The sequence below is a fragment of the Ochotona princeps genome, chromosome 10 (genome assembly GCF_030435755.1).
Source record: "Ochotona princeps isolate mOchPri1 chromosome 10, mOchPri1.hap1, whole genome shotgun sequence".
Taxonomy (NCBI): domain Eukaryota; kingdom Metazoa; phylum Chordata; class Mammalia; order Lagomorpha; family Ochotonidae; genus Ochotona; species Ochotona princeps.
Window position 1 is genome coordinate 75,640,905 of NC_080841.1, and position 20,482 is coordinate 75,661,386.

A 20,482-nucleotide genomic window follows, 5' to 3' on the forward strand; every position below is an offset into this window, starting at 1 on the left:
TAAACGGATTCTTGTTGGGGCTTTTTTTAAAAAAGATTTTTATTGGAAAGTCAGACATACAGAGAGGAGGAGTGACAGAGAGGAAGATCTTCCATCCGCTGATTCACTCCCCAAGTGGCTGCAACTGCCAGAGCTGAGCTGATCCAAAGCCAGGAGCCAGGAGCCTCTTCTGGGTCTCCCACGTGGGACCAGGGTCCCAAATCTTTGGATCATTCTCGACTGCTTTTCCATACCACAGGCAGGGAGCTGGATGGGAAGCAGGGCCACCCATAAAGGATCCTGGGTATGTGCAAGGCGAGAACTTTAGCTGCTAGGCTACCGTGCAGCACCTAGAGCTTTTCTTTTTCTTTCTTTCTTTTTTAAAGATTTATTTATTATTTTTATTGGAAAGGCAGATATATGGAGTGGAGGGACAGAGAGGATGATCTTCCGACTGATGATTCACCCCCAAGCGGCCGCAATGGCTGGAACTGAGCCAATCCAAAGCCAGGAGCCTCTTCTGGGTTTCCCATGTGGGTGCAGGGTCCCAAAGCTTTGGACCATCCTCAAATGCCTTTCCAGGCCACCAGCAGGGAGCTGGATGGGAAGCAGGGCTGCCAGGATTAGAACCAGTGCCCACACGGGATCCTGGTGCGTGCAAGGCGAGGACTTTAACCGCTATGCTATCATGCACCCCTGGAGCTTTTCTTCGTAAAAAGGCCAAGTGGGGATCCATATTTTGGCAAAGCAGTTAAAGCTGCTGCCTGTGCCACCAGCAGTCCAGGTGAGCATGGTTCAAATCCCAGCTGTTCCACTTCCAATTCAGCTTCCTGTTAACTCACCTGGGAAGACGATGGAAGATGGCCACATGGGAGCGTCAGAGGAAACTCCTGGCTTCGAGTTTGGACTTGGCTGAACCCCCAGCCATATGTAGTCCCTAGGAGAATGAAACAGTGACTCCGTTTCTTTAATTCTGCCTTTCAAATCAATCAATCAATCTAAAGGGGGGAGGGGATGGTAGGTGACTGGCCATCCCTTTTCTACAGGCGAGAAGGCAGGAGTCCAAGTGTGTTCGTTGAGTTTGCCCAGCTCCTGTGGCCTCCGTGCCCTTCTCCCAGCAAACCAGGCTTGTGGAGAGATGAGCTCAGTTTGTTTCTGGCTCCACAGTTCTTTATTTCCAGGATGCAGGGCAATAATTAGAAGTGAGTAATTCTCAAGTTGGTTAAGGATGGAAATCCACCTCGTGCAATAGTCATGATTGCTGTTAGGCCATTGCCAACAGCAAATACCATTTTCTTTTCAACTGTCACGTGCACCTGTAGTCTTTTGGGAACAAGGCTAGCAAACCTGACTGAAACCACATTGAGCCCGCAGGGTTAGGCATGGATTTACCTGAAGGGAACACTTTCGCATTTCTGGATGGGTGAGGACCTTCCCGGGTCCTGGCAGAGGGCATCTAGGACATGTGTTTCAGTGTCTTGGACACTAATATCAGAGCCTTGATGTGTTAAGGCTTCCCTCCCACTCCTTCATCCCTTCCTCAGGAACGGTCTCAGGCATGACAGGGAGCCAGCAAAAGAAAAAAGCAAGTTGGGGATGTGTTGATTTTGGATAGGAGCTGTTATATTAACTGCAGGACTCTGGAAAAACCAGTAAGAATTTAGGGCCTTCCCATACTGGAAAAGACTCTAAGGTGGCAAACTGAATATTAAGAATTTGAAACATAAAGACTGGGTTTGTGAAGTGGCAGATAAATTGCTGCCTGGGAACACAGCATCCCTTCCAGGCTCTGGCAGGTGTACCCAAGTCCCTGGTGGTAATCTGAGGAAAGCTGTCTGAGATGGCCCAAGAGTTCCCTGCTACCCTCAGGGGAGAGCTGGCTGCAACTCCTGGCTCCTGGCTTCAGCCTGGCTCAGCACAAACTCTGCGTCTATCTGGGGAGTGAACCAGTGGATGAATGACCCTGTCTCTCTCTTTCACTCTCAATGAACTTAGAACACATGAGAGAGTAAGACAACATTTGAGAGGCCTAAATCTGTTATCACAGTAGGTGGGTTTGTGTTCTGGCTCCACTATGGATTCCTATTAACGTGAATCCTAGTACTTGGGTCCCTGTCACCGACGTGGGACAACTGGGCTCCTGGCCCACACCAACTACTGCTAGATCTATCAGGAAAAGGAGTTCTCCTCGCACAGTGCTCAGCAGGCCTGCTTAAGTTATCCTGGTCCTCGGGTCACCATCCACCTTTTCTCCTGGGTCATTAGAAGGGAAGTGGGGTGCAAGGGGGGACACTGGGACATAAAGAACCTTCCAGCTCCCAGCTTTAGCCTAGCCTAGCCCCAGTGTTGCCAGAATGACAGGAGTGACCAGCAGATGAGAGAGCCTCTGTCTCTCTCTCTGGCTCAAACTCTCTTGCCCTTTCAGATAAATCAGCTCAATGGGTAAAACTGAAAAGCCAACACACACACTGTCAACCCCGGAGACTGTGAGTGGCTTTCACGCGCAGGCCTCTGCTAAGCCTCAAGGAGTCCGAATTTTCGGCAGTGGGCCTGGCATGGGGTAGCTCGAAGAATCTCAGCAGATGGGAGGATGAGCTTGCTGACGGCAGCTTTATTCGGCACACCACAGCACTGGCCCACTGTGGACATTTAAATAAGCAACATGTTCAAAAGCCTGCCCTTAGGAGGTATGGCCTTAAGTTGAAGGCACCGAGGCACACACAGGAAGAGATGTTTGAACAAATGTCCCACAAAGTTCAGATTGCACCGGGCAGTGGGGACAATGCAGGAGGAATGACGGTTTTTTGGGGTGTGTAGTTCTTTTGTCCATCTTGGAGCTGTCATCAGGCTGGGCCCAAGGGACCCATGGGCATTAATGGAACAGCTGTGCACCAACTGCTGAGCTTGTGGGAGACCAGAAGCACAAGTGAAGGCTGCCTTTCCAAGTGACTCATGCACAGGAATTTCTATTTGAGGACTTACAGAGGTCCTAGGCGCACAGAGCCACCTGCAGAAGGCAGGCTGGGTGTGGGAGGGGAGGTCATTGAGTCCCTCGGGAACGATTCAGTTACCACGGAGCCGCCAGTGCATCTGTGCTGAGTCCTGCCTGTTTCAGGCAACTCAATTTGCTCAAAGTTGGATTCAGATGGATTTGCTTAGAGAAGGCAGAGGCGGATATGATGCTGGCCTTGAGGCCGCCATTGTGGCATAGTGGCTTAGACCACTGCCTGTGATTCCCGTGTGAGCACTGACTTCCAGTCCAGGCTGCTCCACTTCTAATCTAATTCCCTGTTACTGCCTCTGGGAAAACAGTGGAGGATGACTTGGGTGCTTGGGTCTCTGCCACCCGTGTGGGAGACCCAGACGGAGCTCCAGGCACCTGGCTCCGGCTTGGCCTTTTCCTGGCCATGTAGCAATTTGAAGGCTGCACCAGCACATGTAGAATCTTTCTCTTTCCTTGTCATTCTGTCTTTCAAGTAATAAATAATCATTTTTCAAATGTCCCCCATAGGTAGTCTTTATCTGATGGCAAGGTTTGGGGCCATGTCCCACGATGTCATCCCCCCTCCCCCCGATCACAGGTGTCCCTCCCCATCCTCCTGGGGTCTAACCTTCATGAAGGTGAGCATAATCAGAGAGCTGGCTGAGTCAGTCATCCTGGCATCCTTGCAAGTGCATGCCAGCCGCTGTGCTGGGCATGGAGGCAGGTGAGTAGTGCCCCAAGTCTCAGTGGCTGAGCTCCAGTCTCAGAAAGTCTTAGGTTCCAGGCCCAGTCCAGGAGCCTGGGATGAGGGTCAGGTGTCTGAGGTGAGTCACACCTAGCCCAGAGCCCAACGCTGCCATGTTGTGTAGCACATTGCTATTTCTGTCCCCATGGATTTGGAGTTTTTAAGTGATGGCGTTTGAGAGGCCCTCTGCCCCAACGGACATTATGTCTCGGCTTCTGTTCACGCCTTGCACCTGAGTCCACAGCGCACTGCCCTCAGCTTACATTTTCAGTGAACATGCTGCATTTCCAAAGAGCCAGGACTTAGCAATTCATTGAGATCCCCAGCCCCGATGCCGGGCAGGCTTCCTGTTGACCAGCAAAATCCAAATCTTCTCCTTGGAAACTGAAACAGTTTCAGCTGGGAGGTTCATCCTGGACTTGGGAACTCTGGGACATCGGCCATGGTCCTGACAACGGGTGTCCCATTCCCTAAGGCGAAACTCGGTGCTGAGAGGAAGGACGACAGGTGAGGGCAGTGATGGAGGAATTTGGGATTCTGCATGTTCTTCTTCTTCTGTTTTAATTGGAAAGTCAGATATACAGAGAGGAAGAGGGACAGAGAGGAAGATCTTCTGTCTGCCAGTTAATTCCCCAAGCAGCCGTAACAGCTGGAGCTTAGCTGATCTGAAGCCAGGAGCCAGGAGCTTCTTCTGGGTCTCCCGCGCAGATGCAGGGTCCCAAAACTTTGGGTCATCCTCAACTGCCTTCCTAGGCTACAAGCAGGGAGCTGGATGGAAAGTGGGGTGACCAGGATTAGAACCGATGCCCAATGGGATCAGTGGCAAGGATCTTAGTCACTAGGCTACCGCTCTAGGCCCGCATTTTGCACATTCTTACCTGCGGAACCTGTGAATGTTAGCATTGTGCTGATGCCAACGTCCTATAGGGGTGCTGGTTCCGACTCCTGGCTGATCCCCTTCCAACCTGGCTCTGTGCTAATGCACCTGGAAGTCAGCAGAGGATGGCTCAAGTGCTTTGGCTCCTGCCACCTGTGTGGGACACCTAGAAGAAGCTCTTGGCACCTGTCTTTGGTCTGACCCAGCCCCGGCTGTTGCAGCCATTTGGGTAGTAAATCAGCGGATGGAAGATCTTTCCATCTGTTTCTCTTTCTCTCCGCGTAACTATTTTTCAAAGAAATAAGTAAAGCTTGAAAAAGAATCTTGAGATCAGTCATCCTGGTCATCGAATGGGCCCCAGTGAAATGCACGCCTCCTTGAAATCAGAGACCCCTGGGGTATGCTCCTGGTGTGGCACTCAAAGCTCTGCTCAGAGGCTACAGCCCGTGTGGGGATTTGAGCCCAGTTTCATTCCCAGTCCCAGCTTGCTGTTATGGATACCCTGGGAGGTAACAGGTGATGATCCGAACTCCTGGGTCCCTGACATTCATGTGATAGAGGTTGTGGCCCCTGGCACCACTCTGTTTGGCTGTTGTAGTCATTAGGGAGTGAATCCGCAGATGGGAGATCTCTCCTCTCTCCAAAGAAAAAAATAAAAGCCCATTTTATCAAACACCTTTACCCTGCAGCCATTAGAGGCAGACATGGCAAGAAAAGGAATCAGGCCACTCCCTGTGACATCTCTTGAGGTTGTTAGATATTTAAAAGCAATCCCCAGGGCCTGGCATGGTAGTCTAGTAGCTAAAGTTCTCACCTTGAATGTACCAGGATCCCATATGGGCACAGGTTCTAATCCTGACGGCCCCGCTTCCCATCCAGCTCCCGGCCTGTGGCCTGGGAAAGCAGTTGAGGACGGGCCAAAGCCTTGGGACCTTGCAACCAATGGGAGACCCGGAACAAGCTCCTGGCTCCTGGCTTCGGATTGGCTCAGCTCCAGCTGTTGCTGCCACTTGGGGAGTGAATCAATGGATGGAAGATCTTCCTGTCTGTCTCTCCTCCTCTCTGTAATCTGCCTTTCCAGTAAAAATAAATAAACTCTTTTTTTTTTAAAAGCAGTACAATTCATTTTTCAGTTTTAAATTTGGTTGGGTTTTAGGGCCTAGTTTTCTTCATCTCTCTTAGAATGGCATGGCCTAGACTCCAACACCTTCGGGTGCTCTGGAGGACCAGGGGAGATGTGTGACAGACTAGGCTAGGTCTCAGCCCTTACTAAACCATGTGTGAGCTGTATGGGGGTGTGGAAGAGCTGTGGCTGGGTTGAAACATCCAACAGTAAGAACCCGATTGGGTTGAAGGCCAGTCAGGAAAAGCCACTGTTCCTGCTAGGACAGGAGGTGAATTGAGTAGGGCTGGCTCATGGACCCACTGGTATGCGCGAAATCTGGCACTGGGAGAGGTTCTAGTGGAGGAGCCTGGGCAACTCCTCTGGCAGAACACAGTCCCTGCAGGTAAGCACAAGAAGCACAATAGGAAACAGCCCAGAACAGGCAATGGAAATTATCCCACTGGCATACATATGGCATGGGTCGTGGGCAGACCAGGCTGAACCTGTTCACATCACTCGCTGGCGAATCCGGGCACCGGAACAGAGTGTGGGTCGAGCCAGGTTTGGTTGTGACACATACCAGTACACATTAAGGAATTCCAAGGTGAGATGAGCCGTACCAGATGTGGTTGCGGCGACCTAACAGCACATGTGACCATCAGGGGGAAGAGGCAAAATCAGCCGGGGGAATGTGGGCTCCCCTGCTGGACAACTACTTCCATTGAAAAGCGTGAGTTGGGATGGGGGCAGAATAGACTGGGCAGGGCTATAACACCTGTGGGTCTCATGTGAGCTAGATAAGGGAAGGGCCACGGTGGGCTGACTGTTCCGACTGGTGCAAGCCAAAATTAGAGTGGGTGAGGGATGGTTGGGCTTAGCTGTTGCATCAGCTGGCAGAGGCTGGCACTGGGAGCTAATTCTGTCAAGTCAAATGCCAGAACCACCTGGAGAGTGCATAATCTGGGAGTGGGAGTGGCTTAGAAGGGAAATTGTGGGCACCTCCTTCGGGGTTGCCACTCTCACTGGACAGTATGTAAAGCAGGACAGGGGCAGGGGTGGCTAGACAGAAAGGCGCCTGCCAGTAGGTGTATGGGCTGGATAGTAGGTTGGTTGGGTTGAACTAGGCTTCAATGCCCATTGACATGTGCGAGAGCTAAATGGGATGTGGGACAGACTTGACAGCCTGCGGTACATACTGGCAAGTATGGGAACCAGGGTAGGGGGCAGAACTGGTGGGGGTTATGGGGAGTCATCCCAACTAGGCTGCAGCTCCAACTGGTTTGCGTGAGGACTGAGTATAAAGTGGGTAGGATCGAGCTGGACTACAATACCCATTGGTTCACGAGGAAGACAGGGCTGGAAACAGAACGGACCCAGCAATCGCAATGACCAGCAGGTGCATAAGCTGATTGGTGTGACGGACGATGTTGGAGTCTGTACTAGCAAACTCACGCAAGAATCGGGTCTGGGATCATCTTAGATGAAGTTTCTTTGGAGATCCCTCCAACTGAACTGCTGATCTTAGAACCCCAACCATGAAGAGACTGTCAGCCAGTGGACTCCAAATAGGTTTCATTGTGATTGGAACTGCGAGATTGGCAGCAATCCAGAACTGATGAACTACCAAAACTGTTTGAGCAGGACCCTCGGAGCGCGCATCCTGTTGGGGATCTGGGATGGGTGGGAGGCTGGGTGGGGCTTTTCCCTGTTACTCCCCTGAGCCCAGATACAGGGAAAAATAATATTAGTGTGGAAACAATGGTATTACTCACTTTTACCCTGTAGCCCTTGACTCTTTGTACGCTAATCAACTAAGTAAGATTATCAAAAAAAAAGAAAAATGACATGGCCTATAGATTCTTATTCACGTATGTATTTAACCTCAAAGGCAGGAGGAATATATATATATATTACATATGTGTATATATATACATGTGTATGTATGTGTATATACATATATATATATATATATATATATATATATATATAGAGAGAGAGAGAGAGAGAGAGAGAGAGAGAAAGCAATCTCCCATCTGCTGGTTCACTGCTCACCTGCCTGTGACACCAGGGCTGGACCAGGACGAAGCCAGCACCCCAGAAGCCAGCCTGATTCTCCCACATGAGAGGCAGGGACCCTAGTGCTTGAGCCACCACCTGCGCCTCTTAGGGTTTGACTTAGCACTTGGGAGCAGGGCTAAGATTCAAACCCAAACACTCCAGTGTGGAATGCAGTTGTCCCGTGTGGCAGCTTGTGGGTGGTGCCAAGTGCTTGTAGATCCTCGTGGGACCTCTAGGCATGCAGAAGAAGCCTAAGCAATTCCCCCAGAGCTCCCTCCTTCCCACTTGCTTGTAGGCCATACCCAGAGACACTGAAAGCTGTGAGCGTGGGAACTGGGCTGTGCTGTACCAGATGTAAATCCTGGACATCGTTTTTAATGAAACATAAACAGAGCTAGCTCAAGGGCCACAGTTTCTGGGTGGTTCACTCAAGCTTTGGCCATCAGGATGCAGAGGGAACATTCTCCAGTTTTAATTACTTCCAGATGCTCTCTGGAGCCCAGCTGAGAATTAGTCCTCATGTATATCTATATATTTGTCTGCAGTAGGATTTGGCTGTAATAACTGTAAATTGATAGTGGCGGTGACCATGACTCATCATGGGATGGACTGGAGGAGGAGCTTACCCTAGGGAATCACTTTCAAGGCTCCATCTTCCTTTAGTTAATTGAAGGCTGGTCGTTAGTGCAACAGTCATAGCACTTGGAGTGTTCTGTGACACAATTCCTTCTGAGCCCAGCCAGTCACTAAACTCATGTATAAAATACAAGGTCCCAGCCCATGTTTCCAAGTGGCACAGCAAAGATGCCAGGCGGACAGCATTGGAGAATAAGACGTGAATGCTGCATCCGAAACTCTAACAGTCGTGGGTGTTGGTCATGGTGGTTAAGATGCCCCTTGGAGCACCGTCCATTCATGCTGGAGGGCCTGGGCTGGTCTTGCCTCTGCTCCGACTCCAGGTTCCTGCTGCTGTACGCCCCGGGAGGCAACAGGTGCTGGGCTGAGTACTTGGTGCTTGCCACCCACATTGAAAGATCCAAAATGAGTTCTTGGCTCTTAGGTTCATTTTGGCATTTCCAGGGTAAGACAGCAGATGGGAACTCTCTTTGAGGAAAAAACAAACAACAACAACAACAGCAAACGATGGGTTTATTTATTTTCAAAGAAAAGAGTTACTGAGAGAGGAAGAGACAGATATTCCTAAATGGCCAGGGCATTTAGGCCATCACCTGCTGGTCTTCACAGGCCATCAGCAGAGAGCTGGACATGGAGCACTGGAACACAAACCAGCAATTCCTATGGGATGCCAACATTACGAGTGGCAGCTTAGTCCTAACCCTTGGAATATGTTCTCATTGAGACTCTGGGTTGATATGAAGTGGTGGTTCCTCATCCCTGTGTAGTGGAAAGTTGTGAGTGGTTTCCCCCTTTGTCTCTCCTCTTCCCACAGGAACAAGCAGAAATAGCAAATTTGGAAGCAATGAATTCACCCAGTTTTCCCTAAACCTCGATCCTTCCTACCCTGATAAACCATATAATCATTATTTTTTAAAAATAAAATAAAATAAGAAAGATTTATTCATTTGAAAGGCAGAAAGAGAGAGAGAGAGAGACAGAGAGAGCTGATTTCTTCCCTAAAGAACCAGAACAACCATGGCTAGACCAAAACGAAGCTGAGACCTAGAAACTGCCCCTCAGAATCTTCCCAGACTTCTCCGGACACTCTGAAGCCCTCAGGTTACTTGAACTTGCATCTCTAACATCTTCAGTCTCGTCACAGGCCCCGGAGTCCCCCAAGTCATGAACTTGGTCCTCCAGCGTCTCAGAAATCCAGGCCTCTGATACAAGGAAAGGCAGCCAATCCCAGCCTGTTGCTCCTGCCTTAACTCAGCCAGAGAGGCCGGCACCATGGTGTAGCGGGTAAAGTGACTGTCAATGGTAGGGCATCCTGTATAAGTGCCTGGTCTACTCCTAGCTGCTCTACTTCTGATCCAGCTTCCTGCTAGTGTTTATGGGAAAGCAGTACAAGATGGCCCTAGTCCTTGCGTTCCTGCACACATGTGGGAGACCTGAAAGAAGCTCTTGGTTCCTGGTTTCAGACTGGCAGTCTTGGCCATTGTGGACATTTGGGGAGTGAACTAAGAATGGAAGATCTTCTCTATGTCTCTCCTTCTCTGTAACCTTGCCCTTAACAAAAATCAGCCTGTACCAGCTCGCCAGGCCCAAGTGACATGTCATGATGAGATGCGATGATGACGGGGAACTGAAAAGGAAGCCTCATTTTACTCAGCAATATCTCTCTTCCCCGCCACCATTCCATTGAGCCCGGCAGTGCAAGGCTGAGTCTGATATGATGGTGACCAGAACTAGCATGCCTTGGATTCAGTTTACAAGCCAGATGCCCTGCTCAGCGTGCTATCTCTGTTTGCCCTCTGATCCCAGTAACACCCTCGGCACAGTCAGCCCAGGGCCTGGTCTACTCTCCAGGCACTGGGGGACTGTGGACAGCCACGTCACCTCTCCAAATGCATGTGGAGTATGAGAGCAAGGAGGAGCGCCTCTGCAGAACATTCTAGCATGTTTTAATGTGAGGACTTTCTGCAAGCACCACAGGAGGAGGCAGGAAGGGCCTATCAGAGGAATGGAGTGAAATTCTAGGCTCTGATTCACACCCTTGGGACCCTGGGGTCCCTGTCTGACAAAGAGGCTTTGGTTGACTGTGCCTTAGGGCTGGTCCCGAGGCACTTGGGCAATGGCTGGGGCCTCCGTTGCTTGCCTCTCCGAGGGGCAGGGACGCCTCTGCCTTGCATGCTATGGGTTTAGACGATAGTGTGTTGAGGGAGGGAGGATTATGCTTATTTCCTTGGTAAACAGGTAAGGCAGAGACACAGGCTGGGAAGTTCAGTATCTTCAGTAGGGTTCTGTGGTTTGCAAGTATAGAGCCCCCAAAACACAGCAGCTTCTATCCAGGGCTTTAACTTGTAGGACTTTTTTTTTTTTAAGATTTGCATATTGCCTGCAGCATTGACATCCATGTGAAAGCCGGTATGAGTCCAGCTGCTCCACTTACAATCCAGCTCCTGCAAACGCACCTGGGCAAGCAGTAGAGAACGGCCCGAGAGCTTGGGCTCTTGCATCCATGTGGGAGGCCTAGATGATGTTCCATACTTCTAGTTTTGGCTCAGCCCCAGCCATCACAGTCATTGGGGAATGACCCTGTTGATGGAAGATCTCTCTTAGTCTCCCTCTCTCACCAAATTCTGTCCTTCAAATAAATAATTTGTTTAAAAAGTCACCTGTTGACTTGAAAGGCCAAGTAAGAGAGGGAGAGACAGAGAAAGAAAGAAGGAAACATCTTGTACCTGCTGATTCACTTCCCAGTGGGTATCACAGCCAGAGCTATGCCAACTGGAAATCAGGGGCCAAGGAATCCAGATCTTCCACATGGGTGGCAGGGACCAAATGCTTGAGGCATTACCTGATGCCTCCTAGCACATTAAACAGAAAAAGCCAGATTGAAAGTGCAGAGAGCCTGGGACCTGAGCCAGATACTCAGAGAAGGGGTATATGTTGCCTCAGGGGTGGTTGAGCCTGTTGCACCACAAGTCAGGCCCCAGCAAGGGTCAGGAATTCCATCCAGGTCTCCTCACAGGAATGCACCAGGAGGGATAGGAAAAAGAGCCATGACTCTAACCAAGCACTTTAGGTCTTGCATACAGGCATTTCAAGAAATAGGACGAGTCGCACAAGCTAGTAGTTCCCTGTGGCCCATGACCCCTTGCGGTGCTGGGTAAGACTCATTTACACTGATTCACAAGGTGTTTCACCTTCCTTGTGCACCTTTCAGGTTTATGCACAGAGCAAGGCACACAAGGTGCTTTTATTAAAGCCTTTGGTAGTCAAAGAGATGCCTCTCGCAGGGATGGAACACATGCCTGTTATGACGGCTTGGCCATGGCTGTGTCAATGCTATGGCTCTGGCTAACCTCATACTGACCTTTTAAATAAAACAAAATGTAAGGCAAGCTCATCTAATTCTTTGCAGTTTAAGATGTGCTTGTTGATGGGATCCAGCAGTCCATGTCCTTGGCAGTGATTGGAAACAATCGCTTCCTTTTATGTAACATGCATGTGAACCTGGGCTCTGGGACAACTGTATTTCAAGATTCCCAAGGAACGCTTCCCAGAGTAATGGACCTGAAGAAATATGGAATATCCTTGCTTCAGGCCAGGACCCGGTGGATCACAGTGGACACTCCTGTTTCATGTAGGACTGTCAAGAGCCTCAATTCATGGCGAGAGCACACATTAGGAATGAAAGGGACTCCTGTGCCTCTGAGAGGCCCAGCGGCTTCCTCTAACCTTCCACCCATCATCTATCCATCTATCTATCCTTCCATCCATGCACCTACCATTAACCTACCAGCCATTCATCTATCCACCATTCATCTACACCTCATCCATTACCACCAACTCATTGATCCATCCATTCATCCACCACCCACCTACTATCCATCTATCTAGCTTTCCAGCTACCCACTCACCATCCATATCCATCCATCCATCCATCCATCCATCCATCCATCCATCCATCCATCCATCCATTTACCTTCTGTCTGATATCCACCCTCCATCCACCCAAACACCATCCATTTATTCATCCGTCTATCCATGACTGAGTTGATGGGTAAGTACACTCTGAAGTCAAATTGTATGGCCTGGGGGAACTTACATAAATTCTCTGTGTCCTGGCTGTTTTCATCTATAAGCAGAATATTGTGGTAACATGTGCCTTCAGTGCTATCCTAAGAATGAAGTGCATAGGGCAATGCCCGTAGCACAACTTGTACTACTCTTTACACAGATGTTTTTGATGGTTTTTACAGTGTTGACTTAATTAACCAATTTATTTGAAGAGCAAAGACATACACAGAGAACATATAGATGATGACAAATCTCCCATATGGGGGTTCCCTCTCCAAATGCTTGCTGGCTAGGGCTGGGCTAGGTCAAATCTGGAGCCAGGGGCCCAGCATGATGGCTCAGTGGCTAAATCCTCACCTTGCACGTCTGGCATCCCATATATGCACTGGTTCCTGTCCTGGCTGCTCCACTTCCCATCCAGTTCCCTGTTTGTGGCCTGGGAAAACAGTAGAGGATGGCTGAAGCCTTGGACCCTACACCAGTGTGGGAGACCTGGAAGAAGCTCCCCATCTCTTGGCTTTGGATTGGCTCATATCTGACTGTTGCAGCTACTTGGGGAGTGAACTAGTGGACAGATCTTCCTCTCTGTCTCTCCTTTTCTCTGTAAATCTGGCTTTCAAATAAAAATAAATAACTATTTTAAACTATATATATATGGGTGCCAGGAACTCAAGGTAAGTCTCCCACATGGGTAGCAGGGATCCAGGTACCTGCAGAATCACCTGCTACTTCCCAGGTGCACATTAATGAGAAGCCGGAGGCAGGGCTTGAGTCCCAGCACTCCAGAGAGATTAAAACAGCAGCAGAAGCAGCAGCAACAAAAAACACATGGTTGATCTACTTGTCAAAATGAGAAAAGTATAGCAAGACTTAAAGAATGTATTTCTTTTCCATCAATTTGCTTCCTTTTCCAAAACTTGGATAAGGAAAGCCAGAGAAGAGGTAGGGGGTGAGAGGGCCCTAAATCATTTCAGTTTCCTTCTGAGTTCTACTTGCTGGCATAGGACTGGGTTCTACTTCTAGCACCCACTGGTTCACTGCTCCAGATGCCTCTGCGATAGTCAGGCTGAAGCTAAGAGCCCAGAATTGCCTCGGGTTTCCTCTATGGGTGGCAGGGCCCCAGGCCACTGAAGTTCACCCTAGGGTCTGCACTAGCAGGAAGCCAGGTGGGAAGGAGCATATCCAGGGCCCTGGGATGTGGGTATCCCAAAGATCTCCCTCTCCAGCGTGCCATGACACCTACCCCAAAGTGGTAGCTTAATATGAATGTTACAACTTAGAGTTTACAAGTAACGAGATACAGAACAGCCTATCGATTCTAGGCTAGGAATTCTTCGGTAAATTCTGCCAAGTGCCTGATTCAGTGAAGGCTGCCGTTCTTTCTGCTTGCTGGGAGTTTGACCTGCAGGAGTCACAGCCAGGCTGCAACAGTTTCTAAACACACCTTAACTGGCTGTGCTGCCTGCAATGAGACAACTTTCATGAGGACCTATTACAGCGAGTCTCCTTCATTGACATTTCCAGACCAAGCAAAGAAAAAAAAAAAAAAAAGAACTGAGCTAAGAGTGATTTTTGTGTTTGTTTGGTTGGTTGGTTGGTTTTTAGTTTCCAATCATTTCCTTTTAAAAAAAGATTTCTTTGTTTTTATTTCAAAGGCATATTTACAGACAGAAGGAGAGACACAGAGAGAAAGATCTTCCATCTGCTGGTTCACTCCCCTAATGACCACTAATGACCAGAACGACTGGAGCTGAGCAGATCTGAAACCAGGAGTCAGTAGCTTCTTCTGGGTCTCTCATGTGAGTGCAAGTGTGCAAAGATCTGGACCATTCTCTGATGCTTTCTCAGGCCATAGGCAGGGGCTGGATGGGAAGTGGAGCAGCCAGGACATAAACTGGTGTCCTTATCAGATATTGGCACTGAGGCAGTAACCTACTGCGCACAGCATAGGCCTCTAGTTGCCAATCATTTGTCAAGTCTGCCAATGAAGAGAAGAGGTAGTTTTGACCCTGGTGTGAGAGTCCACACCCTAAGTCCTTGGGGTTTCAGAGATGCAGGGATAAGTGAGAATGTTCAGAGGGAAGTCACAGCCGAGCTGGACCACAGTCTGTTCTCTGGGAAATGAGGGGGAAAGTCATCTGAGGAGCCTTGGGGGCAGGATGGGTGTCAGACACCTGTCCAAATGGTCTCCACATCCCAGCCTTGGATGGCGGGGGCTTGGGGGCAGTAGGAAGATGCAGAAAGAGCCGGAGAAGCTGGAAATGTCTCCACTCCTGATCAAGCCTCAGCACTTCCTGAGCTCCTCCCTTGCACCAAGCACCAGCCAGGTGCAGCCTGGGGCCTTGACCTGTGCCCGCATTACCCCCAGCGTTCCTGGCCAGGGCCTCATGAAGGTCCGAGGGTTCCCTATTTCCTGTCTTTGGTTCTGAGCTCATGAAATCACCCCCAGCTCATGTGCCTGGACCAGTGGATCTACAACTCACGCCCCCAATGCAGAAGTGCCATCCTGACTCAGGGAGTCCCCTGCCCTGACGGTGCCCTGGGTTCTGAGCTGGAGGGCTCACTTGCTGGCAAGCCCTTAGCCCCGAGTAATTGGGACAGTGGGTCACCCTGATCTAAGTTTACTTTTCCCATGGTGGGAGGGACTGAGTAACATCATTTGTTCTTCTTCCTTAAATCGACTAAACCAGAGGCAGGCTTGTGGAATGCACGGATTAAGGATTTAGATAGCCTAAGAGATGTGTCTGGAACTGCGCTCCTGGCCCCTGTGGAATTATCCTTGGCCAAGGCTGCCTCAGTCTGGAGCCAGGGTGCTGCTGGAAGGAGCCAGGGAAAGGTCACGGCCGCGCCTCCTGGAAGGTGGTGGCTGAGCTCTGAGTCACTGCCCTGGACCGGGAAACTTGCCCTCTAGCTGGGCTTTTTTGCTCCTGAGCTGGACCTGGCAGGTGGAACAAGGTCTTCCTGATTCATCCCCTTTTCCTAGGCTTGTTTTCCTCATGGTCCAGTTTTACTCTTTCTTTTTCTTTTTTTTTTTTTTTTTAAAAAGGTTGATTGGTTGATTGATTCATTTGTTTATTTCAAAGGCAGAATTACAGAGAGAGAAGAGAGAAAGAGAGAAAGAGAGAGCATCTTTCACCCACTAGTTCACTGTCTAAATGGCCATAATGGCAGGACTAGGTTAAAACCAGCAACGGGCCACGTGAGTCGCCATGTGAGTGACAGGACCCAAGCACTCGGGCCATCTTCTACCGCCTTGCTAGGCGCATTAGCAGGGAGCTGGAGAAGTGAAGTAGCCAGGACTGAAACGGCACCCCTACAGGTTTAATGCACATGCTGCAACATCAGCCCTACTGTTCACCTTTAACTCTCCATATTTTCGATTTGATTTTAGACATGTAAATAGAATGGAATTAAGCCACAAATCATCCCAGTCCTTTTCATGGCCATCTGGGTTCCAGTGGGCCGTGGGTGTGGCTAAGGGAGAACTGGACCCAAGGAGGCCACCCAGGAGTGCCAGCTCCTTGGGTCACCTGGGCCTGAGACACATCCAGCTCGCCGAGACTATCCTTAGGGCCACAATGGCTTGGTTTACAGAAGCCAACCCAGTGAGGCGAGGAGGAGATGGGGCAGCCTCAGAGCACACTCACTCGCTGTCGGCGAGGGACTCCACAGTTTTAGACACATGGCTATGCCACTCGATGGTGTGGCTTGTCACATGTGCTGGCTTGTGTGGATGAGAAGGAGGGTGGGGGAGATGGCATGAGGACAGCTGACACTCACTGCTGGCTTGTCGATGAGCTCCCAGAGTTCTCACAGACACTGCTGCTGAGCCCATCAGGTGACACAATGACCAAGCACCTCCCCTCAGGCTCACCAAGGACGATGTAAGATTTGACTTGAGGCTGTCTCCATGACCCTTAGCAACACTCTTCACGGTTTCCAAATCAAGGCGCCCAGAGAACCTCTCCAGATCTCAAGCTCATCCCTTGGCTCGTGAGCTTCCAGCATTGTTGCTTGGCAGTCCTTCTCAGAAAGCATCAGTGGCCATACCATGACCCTCATCTTCTCTCCCCCGCTGCTATTTGGAGCCACTGTGAGCTACGTGGCCTCAGCCTGCCCTTGGAATAGCTGTGGCCAGAGGCTTTCTCGTCTCTGCTGATTGAGAGCTGTCCTCTGCTTTAGTTGATGAGGGATTCAAGGTGGCCCGGGGTCAGCAAGAAAAGTGTATTCTAGGAAGATTGTGCCTTCATGACTCCCAAATGAGGGTACCATTCTGGTACAGAATCTTCTAGAAAGATGGTATTTTCACAACTTTCAGATGAACACATTCTGGAACGGAAACTTCTGGAAAGACTATCAACTCTCAGATGATGCTATTTTGAAATGAAATATTTTAGAAACACTATACCTTCACGACTTTGAAATGAACATGTTCTGATAGAGAACCTTCTAGAAAGAACAACCTCACAACTCCTGGGTGACGGCATTCTGGTATGGAAAATTCTAGAAACACTATACCTTTACATCTCTGAAATGAACACATTCTAGTATAGAACCTTCTAGAAGGATTCTATCTTTGCAACTCCCAGGTGATGGCATTTTGATACGGAATATCCTAGAAATGCTATCTTCTCCTGATGCCCAGGTGAACCCATTCTGGCTCAGAGTCCAGCAGCTTCTCTCTTCAGGAGACTGCTTGTCTCGTGAGTGCCCCTGGTCCAGAGCTGAGCTGGCCATGCTTGCCAAGCAGCACCCTGAGGACTCCTGCCCAGAAGTCTGCCAGGTCACCAGCTCCCTCACACCAGGCCTGTTTTCTGTCTCAAAGAGGGTGGCAGAACAGATAAAAACACGAAGACCAAAAAGTCAGCTTTCTCCCCATGAAGATATGAAAGTCCTGGAGCTGGCTCTTTCCCTTCTGATTTCATTCCCCATCGCTGAATAATGAGGCCTGCTTCTGCTTTCATTGGCTGAGCCTTGGCGTCCTAAGAATATAAATGTTCCCCCAAGGAAAAGTGCACTGGGGGCGCTTAGATAGCTTCTTTGATTTTTTTTTTTTAGATTTAATTGTTTTTATTACAAAGTCAGATACACAGAGAGGAGCAGAGACAGAGAGGAAGATCTTCCGTCTGATCATTCACTTCCCAAGTGAACGCAATGGCCGGTGCTGCGCCTATCTGGAGCCAGGAGCTTCCTCCAGGTCTCCCACATGGGTGCAGGATCCCAAAGCTTTGGGCCGTCCTCGACTGCTTTCCCAGGCCACAAACAGGGAACTGGATGGGAAGCGGAGCTGCCGGGATTAGAACCGGCGCCCATATGGGATCCTGGCGCATTCAGGGCAAGGACTTTAGCTGCTAGGCCATGCCGCCGGGCCCACTTCTTTAATTTTTGACCATTTCAGTTGTTATTAAAAGAGAGAGAGGGGGAGTTGGGCAGAGAGAGAGAGAGAGAGAGACATCTGGTTGCAGTTATGATCCTGGGTAGGAACCAGGCAGAAAGCCCCCTCTGTTGTGGTTCAGGCCCCCTGGGGTGGACTGGGTCAACTCTGTGGTTCCTGCTAAGTTAGCTCACCTTTAAACAGTTCCATTTAAATCCATGGACTGTCACAGCCAAACAGGCTTGTCATTGAGTTGGCTTGCTCAGCACCCTTCCTAAATGTGGGTTCATCCTTTCAGGCCAGTGGAGGACTACCGACCACTCCATTTTCTTGCCAGCTTTGCCCTGTGGGGTGCACTTGAATTCAACAGAGTCTCCTAGGTCTCTTTTCCTCCTAGAGCCATCTGCTGTCACCCACTGTCGCCACCTGCCTATCTTGGCCTAGTGTGTTCTTGGGTGGCTCTCCCTGTGACCTCGGGCACTGGCAGGCCTTCGTTCCCCAGCCAGCACTCCCAGCTCCTTGCCTCTGTCCACCCCCCCGCCCCAGCTGTTGCTGTAGCCCTGCCCCTCTCCCACCGAGGTGCTCAAGGCCTGGGTCTTGTCTAGGCTTCATTCTGTCTTGGCTGACTCCTATCTTCTGCTGTTAACGTTATTTATGGAATTCCTAAGTCTGCCTCTCCCACAGCTCTCCCCTCTCTCCCTGAGCTCCTAGGCAGCCTTTCCATCACCTCCCCCACCATGTTATTTGTTCATTTGCTTTGTTGTGGCACCTGCAGGCTGCAGACCACCTGCCAAATCGTCATCCACCTCCCTCGCCTGACATCACTCTCAGTGCTGCTATCTGTTCTTGTATGAATCACTTCAGGGTCATCTTGGAGCCCTCCCTTTGCACTTGAAGCTTCAAGGAGATGGGGTAGCGGGCAGGACCCATCTCTTCCCAGCACCAACTCCCAGAAGCCTGGTGTTAGGTTTTTAAAAGCACTTAAAGTTCCTCAAGTTCTTACGTTGTTACATGCAGCTAATTCCCTCAGCCAAGTCCTCTTTTCATGATTAGTTTACCGCAAGCCAAAATCCCAGGTGCAACAAGGTGCTTAGTAGGTCCTTTATTCTAGCAGGGTAGGAACGGGAGCAGGGGTGGAGGGGGAGAAAACCGGAAGGGACACATCTCCTGCTTGTTGGCAGGATGGAGGCTGCCAGGGCTGGGGAAGGGACAAGATGGAGGGGAATGGGCAGAGCCGGGTGAAAGGGAAGGGAAGGGAGAGGGGTAAGGAGAAGGGCTGTGTGGGCTGTGTGCTGGCTCCAGGAGCTGGTGGCTGAGATTATCTGAGCCACAGCAGGTGGGTGGAGACTAGGAGGAGGAGCCAGAGATTGGGGAGTGGGATGATCAGGTAAGGCGCCAGGTTACATCCGATTAGTGGATAACTGGAAGCTGTGAGTTTTGTGAGCTGTGGGGAAGAGGAAACAGGAAGTGGTGCCGGGTTCAAGATGGCATATTCGAATCACACTTCACACTTGGCCTCTTGCTTCGCACACAGAGAGCTCAGGACGTGTTTGCCTGATTCAGGCAGCCTTGGTTTTGTCACCTGTTCCCACAGCATGTGATGGATGTGTCAACCCATCTACATGCAAGGAGACTTCAAAAAGCGTGTGATGGCATGGGTTTAAAAGGTGCGCACATTTTTCACCAACTTTTCAAAACTTGCTTGCATGGCTTTGTGGGAGGCTGTGAAGAGGGCTGTTTGAGGATAAAAATCCATTTACTTTTATACTTTCATTTATTTTAAAATGAAAAAGAGAGACCAAAAAAAAGGGGGGGAGGGAAAGCTGGGGAGAAAGATATTTCTCATTCATCAGTTCACTATGTAAAATGCCCAGATCCGCCAGGGCTGGGCCAGGTTCAAGCCAGCACCCTGGAGCGCCAGCTGGTCTCCCACACGGGTGTCCAGCACTCACGTACGGGACTCATCGCGTGCTGTTCTGCGGGCTGTGCATCAGGAGGGCGATGAAGCTGGGAAGCTGGGAGTGCCCAGGCGCTCGACTATGAAATATGGGCATCCCAAGTGATGCCTTAACCAACTACTCCGCCAAACACCTGACCCGGTGGTGAGCCTTCTGCAGTTAAGATTGGATTTTTGCCTCAGCTGTTCGCTAGCTAACAGCCCTTGAGCACGCTCTTTAGTCTCTCAGAGCTTAAGCTCTGGGTATCTAAAGAGATAATCAGCCTTACCTGGGTGTATTGCGGTCAGGGTTAGATGCAGCCTGGGTTCAATCAACTCCACAATGGCAGAGGGGAGGCATGAGCTGAGCCTGCTGAGGTTGGCCAGTCTGCGAGGCGCTTCGATGCATGAGGCCCAAGATGAAGGCCACTCATTGATCAGACTGTGCTGTGGTCCATTGGATGGTGGCACTTGGAATGGCCGGAAGGTGTGGCAGCATGGTAGTCCCCTTAGCAGGACAAGCTGTGGCCTCATCAGTCTGCCCTACTAGCAGCTGTGGAAGCCTGGCCCCGGATGACTGAACACCTTGGCCCCACCACATGCTGGACCCAGGACCCTGCTTGCTAGGACTGGTTTCCTCCTGTCTGCTGGTCACGGGCACACACCCCCATACTCAGTCCACAGTCCTGACAGACCTCACACATGCCTTTTTCACCCTGTT